This window comes from Poromitra crassiceps (assembly GCF_964638095.1).
Source record: "Poromitra crassiceps genome assembly, chromosome: 6".
In the NCBI taxonomy this organism is placed as follows: Eukaryota; Metazoa; Chordata; class Actinopteri; order Beryciformes; family Melamphaidae; genus Poromitra; species Poromitra crassiceps.
This window is the reverse complement of record NC_139627.1, coordinates 11,595,670-11,602,709: the sequence shown is the minus strand read 5'-3', so window position 1 is coordinate 11,602,709 and position 7,040 is coordinate 11,595,670. Positions and strand designations below refer to the sequence as shown.

Genomic DNA, 7,040 nt, shown 5'->3' with positions numbered 1-7,040 from the left:
GGGTTTACCACAATGAAAATACAGCAGGCAGACAGGGGCAAGCTCCAGCTTGCAGAAGAACATCTACTTGATGTTACAGGTCATGTGCCTTCCTATCTTTCAGTACATTTTTGGGTGAGATGTTGGGGACTGTCTGCGGGTGGCTTGGTGGAAAGTCCTGGGCTCAATTCCTGGTACAACTGTTATCTAGCTACGCAGCTATAATAGCCATATAGAGCTGGGTTAGCTTATCATCATGCGGTCAAAACTTAGATACAAATTCTCAACTTCTGTCTGTGTGCATGATTTCTTGTGTCAGGTGATGTCACAATACTCTTGTTCTTTTATAGAAGAAAGTGTTATTTTCATGGGCAGTAGCCTAAAGGCCATTTGGTAACCCTTTATTTTACAGGTACCCTATAGTTACATAATGAACTATTTGTAATTACACATGAACACCAAGTTTAAATTACAACTCATTAAAAGAGTTTTGGCGAATGTCCGTGCCGATTATTGGCACGGAGATCCGCACCGGTGTGAAACAGCTTTAATGCTGACCACAATGAAGTGAATGAGGGATGGAACATTATTCACACACTTTGGTGCATAGTTTTGATCGTCTTTACCCTAATGTGTGCTGCGCTGGGATAGACATCGACAGCATGACCCTGAACTAATAAGTAATAAAAGAACATTAATTTACTAGGCTACTAATTCTCAGTTACTTTCCATTGATAGTCAGTGTTGGGAGTAACTAGTTACTAAGTAACTAGTTACTAAGTAACTAGTTACTGTAACTTAACTACTTTTTTCAGTAACTAGTAATCTAACTAGTTACTTTTTCAAATTCAGTAATTCAGTTACAGTTACTAAAATAGTAACTGGGCTAGTTACTAGTTACTTTAGGACATGAAAATAATGGACAACTTCAGAGGATTACCCAGTTTCTGATCCTCAGACCTAGTCCGGGGAGAGAGCTGCAGCCAGAGCCCCAGAGGCTAATGACCTTGATAGGCTATAAAGCTTAATTTATACTTATTAGAAAGTGTCGCTCAGCACATGGTCGCAGACGAAAAATAAAGTGTCGCTCATGTTGCTGCATTTATGCTTCTCTCCTCGGCTCAACGGTCACGTGACGCTAGAGACAGAGGGAGGCAGAGAACTAGTGCAGACAGCCAAGAGAGGGAATGCTGTCAGTGAACCCACGTCGGAGGTGATTTTCACGAAGTCATACATCAAGGACATGCTGATACAAATAGCGGGGACTCATTCATTTCATTTCAGCGAAAACTAAAACAAGGAAGTCACGCGCGTGCCGTCTATATAGCCAATCAGACTTGCGCGACATTATGTGACGTAGTCAGCGACACTAGACATTTCACCAGGTAGCAGACGCTGCTCGCAGACACTTTAAAGTGTCGACTCAAGTCTTCATTTCTGTCGGCGACCGTTTCAAAAGTGTCGGCAGACAAAGCATAAATTGGGCTTAAGCCTCCCCAATAAGCGAATGTTCAATGCCACACTGTAGCACAGCAACACTAACATAATGTGTGCATTAATAACAATCGAAGCAGACTTTTAAAAGTAACGCAAAAGTTACTTTCCCTAGTAACTAATTACTTTGAAGTAACTGGTAACTTTAAAGTAATTCAATTACCTTTTGAGAGAAGTAACTAGTAACTGTAACTAATTACCAATTTTCAGTAACTTTCCCAAGTCAACGAGTGGAAAGTTGAGACTGTTGCAACTGTCTGCCAGGACCATGACTGTACTCTGCTAATTCTACAATGATTCATTTGGGAATCGCCCCAGTTTCAATCACACTATCATCATTACCAAAGATGAAAAGAATGCAGACAGGCTGTGGCTTTCAAAGTTGTAGCAACGTTTGTATAAAATTCCCTGCTGGGGAAGAAATCAACGTCATAACAAGGCGCTCCCACTCTGCGCATGTGCGCTATATCTTTAATCCGATCTTTTACTGTGCAGATCAGGTGCAGATGGTGAAATCTCCCTCGGACGGTCTGTTCTTCCTAAACCACATTACATTTTTTGTTACAACAGTGTGCGTCGGTGACGACATATCACACTGTGTGTGATGATGAGGTCACCAAGGATGTCAACAGTGATGATGCCACAGGGATTAGTCGACACTGACAGTGATGATGTCATAACTGATGATAATGTCATAATTGATGATTCCACTGATGATGTCACTCTTGACATAATGTCACTGTGAGAGTTATGCCACAGTGATGATGTCACTGTTGAAGGTTTTAATGATGTCATAATGGATGATAATGTCATCATCGATGATTTACACCTCACATGTCACTGTTGAAGGTTAGTGATTTCACTTGTGATCTCATACTGTAATGTGATGTCATGTCCGAGGGCTATAAAGAGTGTGCTCTGCCAGCCGATTGTAAATGCAGTTTAAGATCTACTTCAGCAACAGCCTTCAGTCTTTTGTTCTTATTCGCAAGTTTGTTGCTCACGAATAACTGCAGGAGCTCTCGGTGCATGTAAAAGTTCTGGTGAACCAGCAAATGCCATCCTCCATAAAGATGGAAGCACAGGTAAAGGCTCTGGTCAACCTGCACAATCAACCCTCCATTAGGATGGAAGATGGAGCGTGCCGGTCATCGGTCACACACGCTCAGAGACTTGCTGCACCAGGAGAAGCCATGGCTGTTGTATGATGTCACCGCCGATGATGAGGTGGATGTCAACAGTGAAGATGCCACAGTGATGAGTTGACATGATGTCATAATTGATCATGATGTCATCATTGATGATTTCACTGATGATGTCACTGTTGAGGGTTGATGCCACAGTGATGATGTCACTGTTGAAGCTTTTAACTATCTCATCACTGAGGATGATGATGTCAGCAGTGATGATGTCATAATGGATGATAATGTCATCATTGATCATTGACAATTGTTGAAGGTTGGTGATTTCACTTATGATGTCATACTGTGATGTGATCATCATGTTTGAGGGCTATAAGAGTCTGCTCTGCCAGCTTTGTGTGTGTGTGTGTGTGTGTGTGTGTGTGTGTGTGTGTGTGTGTGTGTGTGTGTGTGTGTGCGTGTGCGCACGCGCGTGCGTGCGTTAAGAATTTATTGCTACACAGTGGATGTTGTGAGCAAAAGCCCTTCTTCGGTGTGTAATGGCAATTACACGCAATTAATTGCGACTCCATGCTGAAATGCTTTTGCTGGAAACGTCCACTGTGCCAATCAATTCTTAAACTTGGAGTTCTGTCCTTTTCGTTATTTGAATTAGACTTAGTTTTTGGGGTTCCAGCACCCAGTTTATATATAGCCTCCTGCAAAGTCGGGAGTTGAACGTGTTACTTTGATTTTCTGCATTAGTTTGAATAATCAATTCAAAGTATAGAGAGTGGAGCACACCCAAAACGTTTGAACAGGTGCAGACTAATGAAAATTCTAAGTAACATAAAGAAAAGAAGTCGCACACTCAAGATCTCCTCTGCTGTGTTTTAATGGGTTACACCAAGATGTTTCGGTGACAGTGCCTTCGTCAGGGTGTCAAGGGTGTTAGTTTGAATAATCAATGACTCCTTATCAGGTTGAACAGTTTATTCTGGTAGGGCTGTCGATAAGCTGGGATAAGTTCATGGAATCACACAAACATGCTTTAAATTAACAGATGTACCACTCAACCAGTCCAAATTAAAATCAAGCGAGATAAATTCAGATGTAATTAAGTTGGACAGTAAATCAGTCAAGGAGTGTTAGCTATCAGTATCTGAACAGCTAAAAATTAAAACTGCTTAGGAATTGATATGGAATGGATAACAGAATGAATCCTTGAAACAATGGCAGTTATGGAAACAAATGGCAAAAATGTGAGTGTCCTCTGTCCCCTTCTCTGCCTGCCTCAGACTAACTGACACCCCGCCCCCCCCCCCCCCCCGTGCCTCAACTATCAGATTCATGTAAAATACTGTGAATTCTAAGTCTAAGTGCAACACAAAAACATACATGGCTCCTAAATTGTTATCACCAACTACCCACCTACATTTAGTTCATTTTTACATTTTTGGGGACAAGGAATCCACAAAAAATGGTTGTTGACTCTCTAAGTAGATTAGAGTAGATCCCAAACTCATAAAAGTGGTCCTCATTTGTGAAGATGATCCTGCTGAACACTGGTTTGCGTTTTGAATAAGCTTCCGTTAAAGGCCGGCTTTACCGTGGGGAATATGAATATATATTAAATCTCACGCCCCTAAGGTTTTCGAATCCGTTGAAATTTTTGAAATTGGTTGTTTCCCGCCAGAGATATCACCAGAAATCCACTCTGTGTGGAGGGGGGGGGGGGTGGTGGAGGGGAGGGGCGGGTGCGGGGACCCGAAATACTACATTTCCCACAATGCACTGGGCTCGCGTGGCCTTCGTTTTCATGCCCACCCCTCAGGCATTTGGCTGATATCAAACTCCAGTAGGTGGCGGTAATGCACATATATGTTTGCCAACCGCCATAAAACTCAAAGAAGAAGAAGAAGAAGAAGGCTTCGACAATAAAAGATACAAAGAAGAAGAAATAAATCGAAAATAAAATTGCCTCCAAATTGCACCAAATGTAAACGGTAGTATATATGTCGGGAGATGTCTTCATAAATTTTTTTTCATGCATTTTAAGGCATTTTCGTAGGAGTTACGCGCATCTGATGTTGTAACTATTTTCTGTAAAAATGTGTAAAAATGGGTACATTGCTCAGCGTTGATTTCGTTACTTCAAATCACCTACTACTAGATGTAAAATTTGACGAGCTTTCCAATGCCGCCAGTCCCGTGTCTTTTGGTGCTTCCGTTCCAGAGATATGGTCTCTTGGCAAGGAGCTATGGAAAGCTAACCTAGCTACAGTATGCTATGCGGGTGAACAAGATGGCTGCCTTTTGCTTTTCGTCGAGAGCTCTGAAGGGGCGTGGAGGACCTCTAGAGGCGGGACCATGGCTCACAAGACTTGTAGTTCATAGGCGCTCGAGTTCCGCAAGCGGGGAGGGAAGCCGGGTGACGCGTAACGCGTCATCCGGCTTCCCTAAAAATGTGAGAGATGCCTGATAGGTCAGGCAGTGAAGCTCCAATTTCAAAATATTTCAACGGATTCTAAAACCTTAGGGGCGTGAGATTGATATATATTCATATTCCCCACGGTAAAGCCGTCCTTTAACCACAGACCTTATTTGAAGCATCCTGTCACGATTGTGACTGTCAGACTTTCCCTATGTCTCAAGTCCCTCAGGTTCCTCATGTTTCACTGTCTAGGTCCAGCAGATCTATGTTAGTCTCCAGTCTGTGTCTTGTTTGTAATCACTCAGCTGTTTCCCATGTGTAATCACTTCCCTCTGTGTATTTAGGTTCCTGTTCACCTCTGAGTCTTTGTCTGGTCATCATCAAGTTCACGTGTGTTCTGTCCCTGTTACCTGTCTTTATGTTACCTGTTTATTTTTTTTATTTTTTTAATGTTTTTTCCCGATTTTTTATCCCATTTTTTATCCCCCGTTTTAGTGCTCATTTGAATTACTCAATCCTGGTTGCTACTCCATCCTCTGCCGATCTGGGGAGAGCCGAGACTGATTCCATGCATCCTCCGAGACATGGGCAGTCAAGTCAGCCGCTTCTTTTCACCTGCCCGAGGAAGCTTCACCGGTAGGACATAGCACGTGGGAGGTTCACGCTATTCCAACCAGTTCCCCTCCCTCTGAACAGGCGCCCTTAACGATCAGAGGAGGAACCATATAAGCAACCAGGATGTTGCATGTTTTTGTGAAGGGGGTTCCTATATGAAGGAGACCCCCGGGAGGCACGGGGAGAACATGCAAACTCCACACAGAAAGGCCATTTTGCCGACCCCCACCCGGGTGGTGGGCACTCGAGGACATGCGGACGGGCACGCATTCCTTCAGTGTTCACATCGGCCCAGGTGGGAATCGAACCCACGACCTTCGAGCTGTGAGGCGATAGTGCTTACCACTGCACCACCGTACCTCCCTTTACCTGTTTATTTAATTAAATATACGTTTTTGGTTTACTCATCATCCGCCTCCTGCTGTTGTCTGCACTTGGGTCCACTCATCACACCATCTACTCACCGTGACACATCCGATGCATTTGATGTTTTCCGGACTCATTCCTGCGACTCTGTATTAGGCCCCGACAGCACATAGCACATAGAGGGGCCGTCACACTGGTACAGACTGCTTCAAAAGTCACTGTCCACCAGAAGCTGAATTTTCCCAGAAAGAGAGGAGTATACCCCTTTATGCTGGAAGAGGGAGGGTTTATACCTCCGCCCGAGCAGTGCTTTCTGTTCCCTGCAGTGTTTCACCTTGCGTGGGGTGGCAGACCTTCAACCACAAAATGTAGTCTAACAGCCCGTCGATGGGTTTGTCTGTATGGAACATCAGGAAGAACTCGGCGATCATCGGGAGGTCTCGGGTACGAAACATCTTGCCTATAAATCCAAGGTAGGAGAACTCCAGGAAGAGCCACGGGTTTGCAGCCTGCTGGGTGGCGTAGGACATCATGGTGTCGTAGTAGTCTGCCTTTGCAACAATGTCATCCTCCAACTGAACATAATAGGTCCCTTTGTCCTGGGCATACAGCATGAGGAAGCTGTAGTCCAGATTCTGCTTGGATCTCCATTTGACTCTGTCCTTGGAGTCTCCCAGCGTCTCTTTGATGCTGGTGAAGTCGGGGTAGTAATACTGTGAGGGGGAGACGACCTCCAGCAGCCCTGACAGCACCTCGCTGGGAAGTGTCTTCTTAATGCTTTCTGCTATACTGTCCACATAGCTCGAGTTCGTCTCGGCAACAAAGACGATGATGAGGAGGTCTTGTCTTTGGGAGGACGTCAGGCCGTCGAGCAGAGAGCTCAGAGTGTTGAACAGGTAGCTCTGCACCTCCCGCTTCACTGTGGGGATGCCAAGCACCAAGGAGACCCCATGGCGTCCCTGTCCCATGATCACGTTGGGAGTGAGGCTGTCTGGATGCTGTCTGAGGTGAGGCAGGTGGAGGTGAATCAT

At 44.5% G+C, this 7,040-nt stretch overlaps 1 pseudogene across 1 annotated transcript; it reads right to left on the bottom strand.

Annotated features, from left to right (window-relative positions):
* Positions 1 to 6,217: 6,217 nt before the first annotated feature.
* LOC310777696 (alpha-1,3-mannosyl-glycoprotein 4-beta-N-acetylglucosaminyltransferase B pseudogene) lies at positions 6,218 to 7,040 on the bottom strand (annotated as a pseudogene). Its single transcript has one exon. The product of its transcript is annotated as an alpha-1,3-mannosyl-glycoprotein 4-beta-N-acetylglucosaminyltransferase B pseudogene (transcript).